This window comes from Cervus canadensis, chromosome 1 (genome assembly GCF_019320065.1).
Source record: "Cervus canadensis isolate Bull #8, Minnesota chromosome 1, ASM1932006v1, whole genome shotgun sequence".
In the NCBI taxonomy this organism is placed as follows: Eukaryota; Metazoa; Chordata; class Mammalia; order Artiodactyla; family Cervidae; genus Cervus; species Cervus canadensis.
Window position 1 is genome coordinate 52079716 of NC_057386.1, and position 16552 is coordinate 52096267.

The window sequence follows — 16552 nt, forward strand, 5'->3', positions numbered from 1 at the left end:
AAAGGGCTTATCTCTTCAGTTAAATTGGGAAAACACAGCAGAAAAACTTGCCCAGATGGTGTGTGAATCCAAATGAGAAGCCCACCTCCAAGAGCAGGGCGCACTGCTGGTGGGAGCATCCAGGGTTAGGAGAGGAGGAGGAGGGATGTTTGGGGAAAAGGGAAGCGACGCTGTTCAGAAATTTTTGCCTGCCCTTTGCAATCACTTAAATAATCTGTGGTGTTCAGTGGGTATTTTACCTGACCTAATTAAAAATCAGATTGCTATTTTAACTGAGAAAAATAGGACTTTCAACTGTTTTAGAAAGAAGAAAAGAATAAACATTATCAAGACCATCTCTTAGAAGATTAGGACAAAAAAATCCAAGAGGAGAGGCTTCAAAGCTGTTTTTGTTTTCCCTGGCTTTGAAATACATAGACAGTCCTGATAATTTTATCTTCCTGGAAATATAGCAAATAAAGTCTATTTACTACTCCCGGGCAATTCCATACATAAATTAAAAAAAAAAAAAACACACAAAGCACTTTAAACGAATCCTCCTGTGAGTCTCAAATCCATCATTTCTCTTCCTGTGGTGAGGGCTTTATGCCACAGATCAATGCAATTCAAAAGTTTTGGAGGTGATTTTGTTCTTCCTACCTTGCTATTTGATGAGTTTTCAGATGGCCATCTAAAGAACAGCTTACACACTGTCTCTTATGGATCTCAGCGAGGCTGCAGAGGAGTTGACATGTTGAGAAATGGTTAGCAGAGATATAAATATATTTTATCTCATTTCTTTAAGTCAGCTTTTAAAGTTAGTTCAAACACACTACTTAGTGAATTCATGAAAATCTTCTTTTTAACTCTGAGAATATTTCCACTTCTCACCCTCGCATTTAATAGGAGGGCTATTTTAGGAAGCATCATCTTTCCCAGTAATAAAGGCTTTCTAGGCACAAACCATGCCACAAAAAGCACGTAGAAAGATGGGTTGATTCCCCTTAAAGTGTACTTTTGAATGTGTTGGATTTTAAAATGGGACAAGATATTCTAATTTCCCTAGTTAGAGCTTTTTTTAGGCAGTCAGATATAAAGCAAGTCATTCTGCAGCCATAAAAGTCATCTGCTCTTGGTAGGACTTGCATTTGAAAACAATTTTGTATATAATTCATTCTTTCTTTCTTTCAACAAAACATCTATCAAGCACCCTGTACGGTCCAGATCTTGTGCCAAACTTAGCAATACCAAGATAAAAGAAATAGTTCCTGCCATTGAGTCCATGGAAGATGGACAGAAAACAAAAAACCTCAACAATTACCATATGATGGAACAAGTGTGTCCGTAGACCCTGAAGTTACCTCTGGAGACTGAAAGCACACATCAGCAAGATTGACTGGCTATCTGGTTGACTGATGGATACCCAAGCCTCATTCCTAAAATAGACATTATCAATAGGGCCAATCAAATGGTATAGCAAAAGAGCAAATGCACAGATTAGGTAAAAGCTAATCTCCTACTTTCTGCCAAAGCAGATAAATTTCTATCTCAACCCTTCCTAGAAGAGCAGATACAACACACTGATAGAGCTGCGGTAGCTTCCTTTTCCAGGCCACAGAGATAAGATAGTTTGCCTTTACCCGCCACTGCCACCTTTTTAAAATATATATATACCTCAGGAAGGTACTGCAGGTCCCAAAGCCCTGCAAGTGAACTAGCCATACATTCAGTTCACTTGTGACCAAGTTTCCGTGATCCCCAACTGCATCAGTTGGAATGCTTTTGGCTGCAAGTAACTGAATATCTAATTAATGAGGCTTAAATAACAGGGCATTATTTTCCTTACATAACAATAAATCCAGAGGTGTAGATTCCAGTGAGGGGCAAGGGTGGTATTCAAAACACTGAACAATCAACATGGCACAGACCATGACAAACCAGAACCAGTGCCCAACCAATCGGAACAAACCCCAGCTGTGAACATCTGCTGCTGCTGCTGCATCCCCGCATCTGGCTGAATTTCATCCCTGCTTCCAGTTTGGCCTTGCAGTTCAGTGGTGTCAGAGCTTGGGTTACCTCCAGAGTTTCTCTTGGCCTTCCCTTTGTGGTGAGAGGTTGATTGCCATGCCTCCAAACATCACTTCCTCCCCTAACAGTGAAATCTACAAACAGGAAGGAAGGAGTGAAGGTTGGCCCTAGGGCTTCTCTCTTTGTATTAGGGAGACATGTCCCCCAGAACTCCTCAGTAGATTTCCTCTTAAGTGCTATTGGTCAATTAGAGATACCAAGGGAACTTTTCACGCAAAGATGGGCACAATGAAGGACAGAAACAATAAGGACCTAACAGAAGCAGAAGACATTAAGAAGAGGTGGCAAGAATACACAGAAGAACTATAAAAAAAAGATCTTCTTGACCCAGAGTCACTCACCTAGAGCCAGACATCCTGGAGTCTGAAGTCAGGTGGTCCTTAAGAAGCATCACTACAAGCAAAGCTAGTGGAAGTGATGGAATTCCAGTTAAGCTATTGCAAATCCTAAAAGATGATGCTGTTAAATATGCCAGCGAATATGCCAGCTGTTAAATATCCTCAATATGCCAGCAAATTTGGAAAACTCAGCCGTGGCCACAGGACTAGAAAAGGTCAGTTTTCATTCCAATCCCAAAGAAAGGCAATGCCAAAGGATGTTCAAACTACCACACAATTGCACTCATCTCACACGCTAGCAAAGTAACACTCAAAATTCTCCAAGAGAGGCTTCAACAGTATGTGAACCGAGAACTTCCAGATGTTCAAGCTGGATTTAGAGAAGGCAGAGGATCCAGAGATCAAATTGCCAACATCTGTTGGATCATAGAAAAAGCAAGAGAGTTCCAGAAAAAACATCTACTCCTGCTTTATTGATTATGCCAAAGCCTTTGACTGTGTGGATCACAACAAACTATGGAAAATTCTTAAACAGATGGGAATACCAGACCACCTGACCTGCTTCATGAGAAATCTGTATACAGGTCAAGAAGCAACAGTTAGAACCGGTCATGGAACAACAGACTGGTTCCAAATTGGGAAAGGAGTATGTCAAGGCTGTATATTGTCACCTTGTTTATTTAACTTATTTAACTTGTTTATTTAATTTATATGAGTACATCATGCTAAATGCCAGGCTGGATGAAGCACAAGCTGGAATCGAACATCAATAACCTCAGATATGTAGATGACACCACCCTTATGGCAGAAAGCAAGGAGGAACTGAGGAGCCATTTGTTGAAAGTGAAAGAGGAGAGTGAAAAAGCTGGCTTAAAATTCAGTGTTCAGAAAACTAAGATCATGGCATCTGGTCCATCACTTCATGGCAAATAGATGGGGAAACAATGGAAACAGTGACAGATTTTACTTTCTTGGACTCCAAAATCACTGCAGATTGTGACTGCAGCCTTGAAATTAAAAGATGTTTGCTCCTTTGAAGAAAAGCTATGACCAGCCTAGACAGCATATTAAAAAGCAGAGACATTACTTTGCTGACAAACGTCCATCGAGTTAAAGCTATGGGTTTTTCCAGTAGTCATGTATGGATGTGAGAGTGGACCATAAAGAAAGCTGAGCGCCAAAGAGTTTATGGTTTTGAACTGTCGTGTTGGAGAAGACTCTTGAGTCCCTTGGACTGCAAGGAGATCCAGCCAGTCCATCCTAAAGGATATAAGTCCTGAATATTCATTGGAACGACTGATGCTAAAGCTGAAACTCCAATACTTTGGCCACCTGATGCGAAGAACTGACTCATTAGAAAAGACCCTGATGCTGGGAAAGATTGAAGGCAGGAGGAGAAGGGGATGACAGAGGATGGATGGATGGATGGCATCACCCACGCAATGGACATGAGTTTGAGCAAGCTCTGGGAGTTGGTAGTGGACAGGGAGACCTGGCATGCTGCAGTCCATGGGGTTCGCAAAGAGTCAGACACGACTGAGTGACTGAACTGAACTGAACTTACTATTGGCCAGAAAGTGGATCACATGTTCAGCCTTAAACCAATAACACACAGGAGAACGTGCTGTAGTGGTTAGCTCAGACCAAGCCATCCTTTAGTCTCTAGATCTTGGAGGGTTCCACCTTGCCAAAACACATCCTACCTGTACTGAAATCAAATTAGGGTTCCACTGGCTTGGAAGGAAGCAGAGTGTGGGAGGCAGTGAGGAATAACATTTAGGCTGGCAACCAACCATGTCTGCCATGCCGACATTTTGGTGAAAAGCAACTTTTCATTTTTCCATAGGATCACCCTGGCGTCAGGATAGGGTGATTGGAGAATCCAGCCATTCCACCAATGCTACTCTTTTTCCCTCAGAGATGGAGGCATCATTGACCAGTGCAGGTGACCCTAGAGATCTTCAAGGTCATTACTGAAGACCAACTTACCCATCCAAGTTGAATGCTTGAAAGCCTTGATCTCAGTAACTGTAGAGAGGCACCACTGTTCTCTACTGTTCTTAGTAGGTCACATTTGTGCCCTAGATTTATGAAGCTTGATTTATAGCCCTTAAGTCACAAAGCTTATGTTACTCCTCCTATCTATTCTTTTTGTGCAGTATCTTAGAAAGTCATCAGGAACCCGTGAAACTACAGAGCAGACATACTGTGATTGGTGTTTCCAAAAAAGACTTGGTTCAAATCTTCTTTTCAAAAAGAAAAAATAAAAAGTCTTGATTTTATGGTTTCCCTTTCTGTGAAATGCATGAAGCACTCTAAAGCTACTGAGAGAATTCCTAGGCAACATTTTGAATGCGGGAAACTTTTTGGTCCTACAACTGCTTCCTTTTAGGGACATAGCCTCAATGAGGCCAAGGCTATGGTCTGATTTCTCTACGAGTCTAGTCACTGCACACAGAGATGGCTTCGGTTCCAGGGCATACATCACATGCATAGCCTGGGTCAGCCGTGTTACAAACACAGTCAATCCATTTGTGTAGGCTGATTATAAACATGGCCTTAATTTTCCACATCTGCCTCTAGCTACAGCACTGATAATAGGACTTTGCAGCTCCTCCCATCAAGAGGTGAAATCAGTGGTCCCAGTCTTTGATTCCAGGCTGACTCTGTGACTTGCTTTGGTAAACAGAAGGTAGTAAAAATTTCCACTGAGCCAGGTCTGTGTCTAGGCTTTAAAACCTTCCCCGCTTCTGCTCATTCTATGAGACTAAGCCTAGGCTCACCTGCTGGAGGATGGGGGGCTCGGTCACCCCCATTGCTGCAGCCAAAAGCAAGTTGATGTGAGTGAAGCCATCCTAGACCAGTTGGACCCAACCATCCCACCAGCTGACGAGAGTAACGAGCAAGGCAAGCATGATCAGCTAAGGCTGGTGTGGGATGGTTTGTTACACAACAATAGCTAGCAAAGGCCCCATTAGCTATGAAGGTGATCTGAGCCTCTTCCCAACTCATCCTCACTTTGAGAGAAAGTGCCTGTGATACCAGGAACTGGGCACATCCTCTCTGTGTCAGGACGGCATGCGGTGAGAAGTCCTGTTCAAATTCTGGCAGGTGATACTGGAGTTTCTTATACCTTTATGAATCCCACAAGCACCAAAGAAATCCATGTCTCCAATCTGGATTAACTTCTTTTTAAATTTTTTAGTCTATTTATTTGGCTGCACAAGGTCTTAGCTGTGGCATGTGGGATATAGTTCCCTGACTAGGGATTGAACCTGGGCCCCCTGTGATGGAAGTGTGGAGGTTCGGCTACTGGACCACCAGGGAAGACCCTGAATTGACTTCTTAGTGCCAGTGAACACATTCTGTTAAATTTGTTCCTGGCTACCTGCTTAGGGTCAAAGGCTGAATGTGAAGAGGTTAATCCTTGAGTTCAGGGTTGGGTGCTGCTCAGGGGAAGCAATCTCAGTTCTCTAGGACTCTGTGGTTCATCTTGTTGTCAAGACTCTGGACGTCTCTTAGCATCTGACTTTTCAAACCATCTCAGGAATCTTGATCTAAATCCAAACTAAGATATGATGCCCCAAGCAGCCTAAGGCATCCACATCTCCCATGGGTGATGTAGCAACACCGCCTTCCCTACCACACAGACAGCAACCCGAACACCCCAAGAGAGTCATCACCTGGGGGCGCTTCAGCAGCCATCCTTGGCACCCTCTTGTCTTAACCTTTTGGGCCACTAAGTTTTCCCCCCATTTCTGATGCCAGGCCTTCGCCTCCAACTTGTACAGCTTAGAATGAGAAGGGAGGTGGGGAAGAGTATCAGGAAACCACATAATCCCTCTTACTTATTTTTTATTTTTGGCTGCACTGGGTGTTCATTGCCGCATGCGGGCTTTCTCCAGTTGCAGCAAAAAGGAGCTGCTCTTCGTGGTGGTGTGTGGTCTCCTCAGCGCGGTGGCTCCTCTTGTTGCACGTGTGGACTCTAGGTACACAGGCTTAGTGACCCTGAGGCATGCGGGATATTCTGGGAGCAGAGATTGAACCTGTGTCCCCTGCATTGGCAGGCGGATTCTTTACCACTGGACCACCAGGGAAGTCCCACACAATCTCTCTTTTAAAAGGAACTTCCAAGAGGAGTAGAAGGTAATAAATCAGCTCTTGAGAAGTAGAGATTTTGAGTGTGCTTTGGTCAAAACCAACTTTTTTTTCATCATTAACGAGTTCCCAAATTATAGTCTGGAGATCTAGGAATCCACTTATGGAAAAGCTCAGGTCGGGAAACTGTCAAGATAAAAATGAACCATCTAGTCTATGGGACTTTCAATGATTTTCTCTGCTTCCCCTGGCCTCCCACCATCAACCGATACATGTACAATTTTCTTGTTCACATCCAGAAGCAAGTTCAAGGCGTTCCTTTCTTCTCCCTTCTGCATTTGTTTCCCACCTCCTCCCTTCCCCTGCTGAAGTCCTGTGTAAAAATCCGTGAGGGGCCCTTGAATGGTTAGGCTTATGCCAGTGTAAGGGTTTTGGATGTTTTTTTTTTCCCCCTCCTGAAAGGGGCCCTTGAAAAAGTTTTGCTCTCTCCCAGGGAGCCAGCTGGGACGGCTTGAGTTTCCTGGAGAAGGTGGCCATTCTGCCAAGCCTCAAAGTGTGAAGCAGAGAGTCTGTGTGCCCTGTGCTCCTGGATAATGGGGACCCTGTTCTGCTAACTACACACCCCTGAGATCTGAATCTAGCAAGAAGCCTAGAATTCCTGCACAAAGGTGAGACTGAGGATCACCTCCCCCTGCACTCAGGAAACGGATTATTCAAGCCTCTAATTCAGACAGTATGGAGCGTTTAAACTGAACATTAATTTTTACATCCAGTTTGGCAGCAGGAATTAGTCATTGACAGTTAAGATTTTTCTTCCTTTCTTTCCTAAAGCTTGGTAAATTTGGGGTCTGAAGGATCCTTATTTTGTGATAAGTCAGACTCCAAAGGTTGAACAGTCAGAAACCTAGTACCATGTGCCGCTCCATCTAAAAACGGAATTAAATGAGAAAAGCCCACGCAGGAGCCCAGTCCCTTGTGCACTTTGGCTGAGATGCCAAGGAGACTGGAACTGTCTCAGGCAGCAGCTACTTGCAGTAAAATGAGTAACGGATACAGTCCTGAGTTTGAAATCAGGCTCTGTTCCCCTTACAGTCTGTACAGTTCTGGGAAGGTGACCTAATCGATGTCCTCATCACTTTCTAGGAAAACAGAGTTAATTCGAAGTCCAGGGTGTTGATTAAATACTAGATGGCATGATTCATTGTTAAGGAAATCCATTTTGGACCAAAGGCCAGCAGCTAGGATTATGTTTGACGAATTTTTTCAGTCTGAATAGACTGGGTTATGTGTTCAGAAATGACTCCTAAATCTCAGGGGTTTGCAAGATTCAGTTTCTGCTCACACACCTGGTCCACGGTGGGGTAGCCACGGCTCTGTGCCCCTCACCTTGGGACCTGGGCTGTCAGAGCATCTCCCATGTGGGGCAACAGAAAAGACAAAATAGTGTGATAACACAGTGGCTTCTCAAAGCTTCTCTTAGGAGTGCCAGAGGTCTCTTCTGCTAAGTTTTCATTGGCCAAAACCAGTCATATGGCCATGCCTGCCCTCAATAAACTTGGACTATGGCAACCCACTCCAGTATTCTTGCCTGGAGAATCCTGTGGATGGAGAAGCCTGGTGGGCTGCTGTCCATGGGGTCGCACAGAGTCAGACACGACTGAAGCGACTTAGCATGCATGCATGCTTTGAAGAAGGAAATGGCAACCCACACCGGTATTCTTGCCTGGAGAATCCCAGGGACAGAAGAACCTGTTGGGCTGCCGTCTATGAGGTTGCACAGAGTCGGACACTATTGAAGCGACTTAGCATGCATGCATGCATATAATCCTCCCACAGGGCCAAAGAGAAGAGTCTAATCTATTACTGCTGCATGTAACAGAAAATCCCAAATACCAGAGGCAGGTAGGAAAGCTGTTCCTCTCTCTTGTAAAATAAGACCCAAAACAGGTCATCTTGGGTTAACAAGGAAGTTAATCCTTGGGGACCCACACTTTCTGTACTTCTCTCCTATCGTCATTAGTTGGCATGTTATTTTCAAATAATAGGAGAGAAACATGTGTTCTTTTAGGAATGAAAGGAAAGAGTGAGTCCCCTAACTGCATTTAGGAGTGGGCAGGAGAAACCCTTAGCTGAGTGGATGAGAAACAGAATAAATGGGAACTCGATCCAACCAGTCAGTTAGGGAACAGAAAAAGAGGAAACAGCAACATAAAAAAATCAGCATAAAATGAAAGCAGTAAAAGCAGGCAAAGAGACTTTGACACCAAACAGGTCTACCTGAGAGCCCCAGCACTCAGACGGGAAAGGCAGCCAGAGCCAGACTGCACCTTTACTGTTAACATTGGCAAGATCTAGGGGTGACTTCATCTTCATCCTTCCCGAAGTCTCCCGTGGATCCATGTGTTGTTGTGTCAGAGTCTTCCTCAAGCATTTTTCACAGATGGGGATGTGAGTGATAGCCTGGACATCTGCACGTACCTTTGGTTTCAGCTTCCTGTGTCTTCGTAAATGTCCTTATTAATTTTGGCTAAAGTTGGTGCCCGCCTCTATTCCACTTGGTACACGTTCTGTTGGTCTGACCGACCTGCTCGGGAGGGTCCAGGGACCCAGTCCGTGGCTCCAGCCAGGGTCTGGGCTGTGAGGGGTCACATGTGGACAGCCATGCAGGAATCTTCCCATCTCTGAGGGAGGCCTGGGGGGATGCTCCTGCCCCCCCTACCCCCTCGCTCTCCGATGCTGCTCTCTGGCCTCCTCCATGTTCCCAGAGAGAAAGCCCCCTCCCACATCTCCCAAAGGAGATGCCTCACCTGCAGGAAGTTCTGCCTCAGGAAAGCAGGTAGACCAGATGGCGCACAGCAGGCAGCCAGCCCTGTCCGGGTGTCCCCTGCACAAGGGACATTTCTGGACAGCTAAGTGCTTTGTCCTTTCAATGTGCCCAGAGAAGCAGGGCCCAAATGTTCTATGGTTCCTGCAAAGAGATGAATTGGAGTCGCTCTTATCTTGAGGCAGCTTGTGGAGTGTCCCCACGGCCACCCCAAGGCTACTCAGGCGGACTCCCAGACCCTAGCCCCAGCCTGTGCCTCTGCATTCAGGAGGTCACAGCTGTTCCTTCCCCTTCTTTGGGAAGTACGATCAGTAAAGGCGACCCCACGGCCATCAGGATGGCGCCAGCTCAGCACGAGGGCAGGCCTGCCCTGGGTGGCCCTGGCGGGGATCTCAGCTTCCATGGGAACTAGGGAAGGGTTCCAGTGTCCCCCAAGGCTGGGGCAGAGCCTGGAGACACCTTCTTCCATCCTCGCATGGCAGGCTAGGCACACACTGGTCAACCATGAAGAGGAAACTTCCGGCTTGATTAGTCCCTACACGGGAGGGTTGCCCTTTATCCTCAGACTAATTATGCAGGCAGCCCTGTCCTGTCGTATTGACTTTTTAAGGACATGCTCAACGAAGCGGAGAAACTGAAAGTGTCCAGCAGATGTGGCACCCCTCCAAGTGCGTGTGGCCTGTGGGCTGTCCTTGAAACTCCAGTACCGAAAGTCAAGGTGAAATGTGCCTGGAAGCCCAGCACGGCCTCAACTAAACCCCATCATTAGGTTCACATCTCAGACTGCATCCCACTGTACAAAGTCACAGGAGCACATTTCTGCCAGGACCAATCCTTGGATGTTCTAACCCCGATCCCAATCCAGTCTCCACTTTCCTAGAAGCGTCACAAGGCCAGAGGGCTCCATGTGCTTCTTGCTGACCTTCCTTTCAGATAAGCAGGTGATCGTTTCTAGGTCCCCTGCTTCTCAACCTTGTGTCAGAAAGAAGCCCAGGATTCCCATGTTCTGACCCTTTTCCAGATATTTAGGCAGGAACTCCCTGGAAAGCAACTCTGCAGGGAGATCCATACACCAGAGCCCAGGGACCTGCTGCAAAAACGGATGGGCCGGTTAAGCACATGTGCTGCAGATGAGTTTTAAATGCCATGGAGCAAATCACCACAAACGTAGTGACTTGAAACATCATGCTTTTATCTCTCAGTTCCTGTGGGTCAGAAGTCCGGCATGGCTTAGCTGGGTCCTCTGTTCAGGGTCTCATGAGGCTGAAATCCAAGTCTCCCCACCAAGGCATGGTCTCATCTGGAGGCTCAACTAGGAAATAATTTGCTCCCCAACTCCTGCAGGTTGTTGGCAGTATTCATTTCTTTGTTGCTTTATGAACCTCTTACTGGCTGTCGATTGAAGGAACCCTGAAGTCACAGAGGACACCCAAAGTTCCCTGCCACGTGGCCCTCTCCACAGGAAGTTCACAGCAGGATACTTGCTTCCATAAGGCCATCAGGAGGCACTCTTGCTCCAGCTGGCTAAGACACTCATATATTATTGAGCATAACTTTAAGAGTGACATCTATCATCTTTGCATTTTCTATGCATTAGAAGCAAGTGGCAGGTTCTGTCCACATTCAAGGAGGAGGATTATGCAAAGACATGACTCCTTAGAGGTCACTGGAGGGTGGGTCCACCATCACTGCCCACAGATCTGCTTGGATTTGTATTTTACCTCCTCCACTAACAAGTTAGATGGCCTTAACCAAGTTACTTAGCATCTCAGCCCCAGGTCCCTCATTTGCAAAATGGGAGTAAAACCCATAGATTCTAGGGAAGATCAAATATTCCATCTCAAGTATTTCACAGAGTGCCTGGCATATAATAAACTTTCAAATGTTAGCTATGATGATGGTGGTGGTGGTGATCAATATCAATATTACTGGCACTGGCTGCCACATCTGCCTTGGATATTAAGAAGCAGAAAGGTAACTCTGTCTGTGGCTACCTCCATCCTGATTACAAAGCCCTCTGTGAAGACCGGGTCCACATCACTGGCTGCTCCAGAAATCTCAAGAGAGATCAGTTTCAACCATGGCTGGGAGTAGGGGCATCATGGGATGCCAGGCAATGGTGCCAGCCTCCCAGCCACTGAGAATCTGTTCAACAATTCACATGTTCAGAGGATGCAAGAGATTCTGTGCTGCTGAGATCAAGGGGTGAGTGGCCTCTCTGGATCCCGTGGGATGGGACACATTGAGCATCTCTCCCAGCGGGCCACATCTAATGCCTCACCTGCATCCCGTAGAGGAGAGCTCTCCTGTACCTTATTCATCCCTGCCTCTATAACTCTATTTCCTGTTCACACAGAATAACAATAGCCAAGTTTATTATCACTAAGAATCTCACAAATTCCATGAGAATTTTCAAATATCAAGTAAAATACACATTCAACCCCAACATCACTGCAGCAACATAAGCACAACCGTCAAGCACACAAGTCAAAGATAGTAATACTTATAATAACTCACACCAGTAATAACAGCGATAATCTACAACGAATTTTTCAAGTTTAGTAACACTGTGATCTCACATTGGCTCATGGAGGGGTGTACTCTTCTGGTCAGGTCCCTTTCTGAGTAATGCATCACCAGTTGCTCTGGTGATGCAGTCAGGTGATGCCTCATTTGCACACCATCGCCCTGAAGGATGCTGGGAGGCCTAACTCAACCTTAGCCTCTCCATGGTATGGCATGCCTCTGCAAGGAACACATACTGGACACTTAGACCCTCTGAATTTTTTCATACGAAAATTTGAGAAACTTTGAGCTCTTTATTTCTCAGGGAGGTAAAAAATATTTTTCTAATTATTTTCCTTTTTTGAACAGCTGCACTATGACTGGAACTTGAGGGGGTGGCTGTTCTGAGACTCACAGGTTTAGGAAAAAACCCTTGCTTTATTTCAAAGATGGAAATGATCTTTCAATAATATCCAGGAGAATTGGATGGGAGATAGTCATCAGTTCTTCTGGAATCTGTAGGCAGCTCTGTCGTAGGAAAGGCTAAAGGTCTTCAGTCTATTTAGCTTTCCATTTGGGGAAATTTCCTTCAGAGGATTTTCTTTAGATCCGTAAAGCTCTATGTTTATGAGGCGTGGCGCCATATACTAAATAAGCCAGGATACACAGATGAGGGCTGCAGTTTATGTTTCTGACTAGAAAACCCATCTCTCCGTCCTTCATTCTTTTGTTTAACAAATGCTATGAGCATTTCCCATGGTTCTGGCCACGTGCTAGCCTTTGGGGATAAAACCACAAAGCCTTGGTGGAAATAAGTATGGCTCCTGTCCTACCTGTCCACTCTTAGAGGATAAAGACATGTCATTCCCAATATGGTGTGACCAAAGGTAAACCCAGCATCCCGCAGAGCACTAGATTAAGCACAGAGAAGGGAGGGCCACCCAGCCCAGCTTAGAGGAGGGACGGAGTAAGGCTTTCCACCACAAGTAGGTTCAAAAGGGTAATCAGCACATAGGCGTGGAGTCCGAGGCAGTATTTCCCGGCGGAGGGAACAAAGTGAAAAGTCTCTTAAGCCTGAGAAAGCAAGACATGGGGGAACTGGAGGAAGTTCTGAGGAGCTGGGGAATAAAGATGAGGAATGGAAAAGGAATCCTCTGGAGGGGCGCAGGGACCACCTCACCGTCCTTTCTGGGAAAGCAGCTTCACAGTGCAGCCTCTAAAAAGCCATAAGAACAACAAACCATCCAGCAGTTGTGAGGAGCCTGGATTGAGGGCTAAGGGTAAAGTGAACTTTTAAAGCAGAGCATTCCTTTATTTTCACATCAGTAAGCTTTAAATCTTTCTGTTTTTATATTCTTGTTTGAACAAATTCAAACAATGCAAAACTACATGAATTAAAAACAGAATCTCCAGCAGAAATCCCTGTTAATAATTGTCTTTCCTAACAGACTTTTTTCTATGCATATACCAACATATGTCTGTATATCATTGTTGATACTATCATTATTATATAATCATTATTAGTAGTAGTAAACGAGTATTGTTCTAAGCCCTTTACACGCATTCTTATTTCATCCTGACATCAGCAGTAAGAGGTAATTATCCCCATCTCAGAGACAGAGAAACTGAGACACAGAGAAGGTAACTTGCTTGTGGTCATACAAATGGTGAGAGGCAAAACTAGGATACAACCAGGCAGCGTTAAAAAGTCTGTGCATCTAGTCACTATACTCTAGTATGTGTTTGCACACACACACACAGACACACATACATACAATGTGTGCTGTTTTACCAAATTGGATCACGGTATCCATATTGATCATTTTCAGTTAAAATACATCATAATTTAGGGACTTCTCTGGTGGTCCAGTGGCTAAGACTCTGCACTCACAATGCAGAGGGCCCAGGTTTGATTGCTGGTCAGGGAACTTGATCCCACATGCCACAACGAAAATCAAAAATCCTGCATGTCACAACTAAGACCCAGTACAGCCAAAGAAAGAAAGAAAGACTTTTTGAAAAATACATCATAATTTAAAATTGAGCACAGGATTTGAACAGACATTTCCTAAAAACGTATCCAATAAGCACATGAAAAGATGCCCAGTGTCGATGGTCATTAGAAAAATGCAAATCAAAATCACAACGAGATATCACTTCACGTCCCCTAGGACAGCTATAATTTTTTTAGTGGAAAATATCAAGTGTTGGAAAGGATGTGGAGAAATTGGAACACTTGTACATTGCCAATGGGAATGTAAAATGGTTCAGCCACTGTGGAAAATAATTTGGCAGTTCCTCAAAAAAGTTAAACATTAGATTTACTGTTTGATCTAGCAATTTCACTTCTTGGTATATAGTCAAACAAATTACAAATAGATACTCAAACAAATGCATGTATACACATGCTCATAGTAGCACTATTCGCATAATTCAGGTAGAATATTCAGTTGGCGTCCCCTGAAAAGTTCTGTGTCAGAAAAGTGGGGCAAAATTAGCCTAAGAATAAATGTTGCTTTGGGCCCACCTGACGAAGCTTAAGAACAAACCTAAAAGAATCAGGCTGGGTCTAAGTAACTTAATCATATCCCAGAACAAAGGTCAAGAATATTTATGGGCATAGAAAAATGGGTAGTAATTTTTCACTACATTCTTGGTATTACGATTGATGTAACATAGAGACTGGGTTTTCAAGTCTTTTGCTACAGAGTGTTAAATTTTATTTTAGCGGGCTGTTAAAGTTTTGATGGGTCACCTTGGCCTTGTTGAAGCTTGGTTTGAGTCTTTGTTAAGGTGGGTCTATTTTGGCCTTTCCCTTAATCCTACAATATTTTGATTACTCCAGGAGCATGGTCCTTATCCCTAAAACAGTCTTCCTGGGGTCTCCATTGAATGCCCTGTGTATCTCCACTCTAGCTGAGTCAGAACTCCAATACTGGGTCCTCCAGTATTCTGAAGTCTCAGAAATCTCTAACTCTCAGCCCTCAGCAGCTAGTTTCGACCAGACCTTGCGGATGATCACCCTGGGGATAGGCAGCTTAGCATAGCAGTTGTCTGGGTCCCTGAAGGGAACCACTTTATAGATTTCTGGGATCCCTTTCTATAGTTTTCTCTGCTCCATACCCTTGAGTTTCCACCACCTTTGCAGCTCTGAACTCTGGTCAGTTTCCTCCACAAAACCCCTGCTTTTCTACCCAGTGCAACTGCCCTGCCCCTCTGTGCTTGCACCTACCCTAGCTGAAGCTTGGAAACACCTTCCTTGGAAGAAAGCTGGGATGAATATGGGGTTTGCCTCTTGTGCTACCCTTGTCTCTCAGGGTAGCAGTTAAGCACTTGCCCGAGGCCTGAAATCACTTGCTTCATATCTTTGTTTGCTTTTATAGTTACTTATAGTGGGAAGTTAAGGCTGATAACAGCTACTGAGTCATGGCTGGAACTAGAAAGTCCATGATGTATTTTTATTTGTTCATTTTTAGCGAGGTAAAGGTCACATTAATATTTCAAAGTGAACAATCCCAGACTTCCCTGGTGGTCCGGTGGTTCAGAATCTACCCTCCAACACAGATGATGCAGGTTTGATCCCTGGTCTGGGAACTAAGATCCCACATATGGAGGGACCACTAAGCCTGCTTGCTGCAGCTACAGAGCCCACACATCACAACTCAACAAAAGCCCACACAACGCAATCAAAGATGCTCCATGAGAGGTCCCACATGCTGCAACCGAGACCCAACACAGACAAAAATAAATAAATACTTAAATAAAGTGAGCAATTCATTTTGACTCTAGTTTATAGTAGTAAATTCAGTGACCTAGAAGAAATTGAAAAATTCTTTGAAAAACAAAACTTTCTAAGACTGACTCAAGAAGGAGTGAAAAATATGAATTACCCAATATCTGTTAAAGAAATCGAATTGCTCATTTAAAACTTACCCACAAAGAAAACTCTAGGCCCAAGCTTAACTAGTGGATTTTATTAAAAACTTTTTAAAAGAAAATGCCAATTTCACACAAATGTTTTCAGAGAACAAAGGAAGGAGGACAATTCCAAATCAGCATAACCCTAATATCAAAATCAGACAAAGGCATTACAGAAAAAGAAAATTTTAAGCCCAAATCACTTATGAATATAGACCTTAACATCCTAAACAAAATATTAGCAAATTAAATTCACCAATTCATTAAAAAAAAAAATCATGGCTAAATGCCATTTATCCAGGAATGCAAGGCTAGTTTAATATTTAAAAACCAATGAATGCAATTCACGGTATTAACAGAATGGAGGAAAGCAACCATATGAACACCTCAATAGACTGAAGAAAAATATATAACAAAATTCAAACTAACTCAATTTTTAAAAAGAGAGAGAAAACCCTTAGCAAACAAGGGATAACATGAAACTTCCTCAATCTAATAAAAATTATCCATGAAAATCTATAGTTAACATCATACTAGTGGGGAAAGACTGAACACCCTCCCTTAAGATTCGTAACAACACAAGGATTCTTACCACAACTCTTCAACATACTTTCAGGGATCTTATCCAGGTAATAAGGCAATAAAAATAAATAAAATATATAAAATTGAAATTGAAGACTAAAACTACTTGCAGATAATTAATATGATTTAATGCATGGAAAATCCAAAGGAATCTATTAAACCACTACTATAACTAATGGGATAATTTACATAATAAAAAGGTGATGTGAAAAAATCAATT

The 16552-nt window shown here is 43.9% G+C and overlaps 1 non-coding gene across 1 annotated transcript; it reads left to right on the plus strand.

The window, feature by feature from the left end:
• Positions 1–13687: 13687 nt before the first annotated feature.
• Positions 13688–13760, plus strand: TRNAV-CAC. The gene has a single exon. It is a non-coding gene; the product is annotated as a tRNA-Val (tRNA).
• The last annotated feature ends 2792 nt before the right edge of the window (positions 13761–16552 follow it).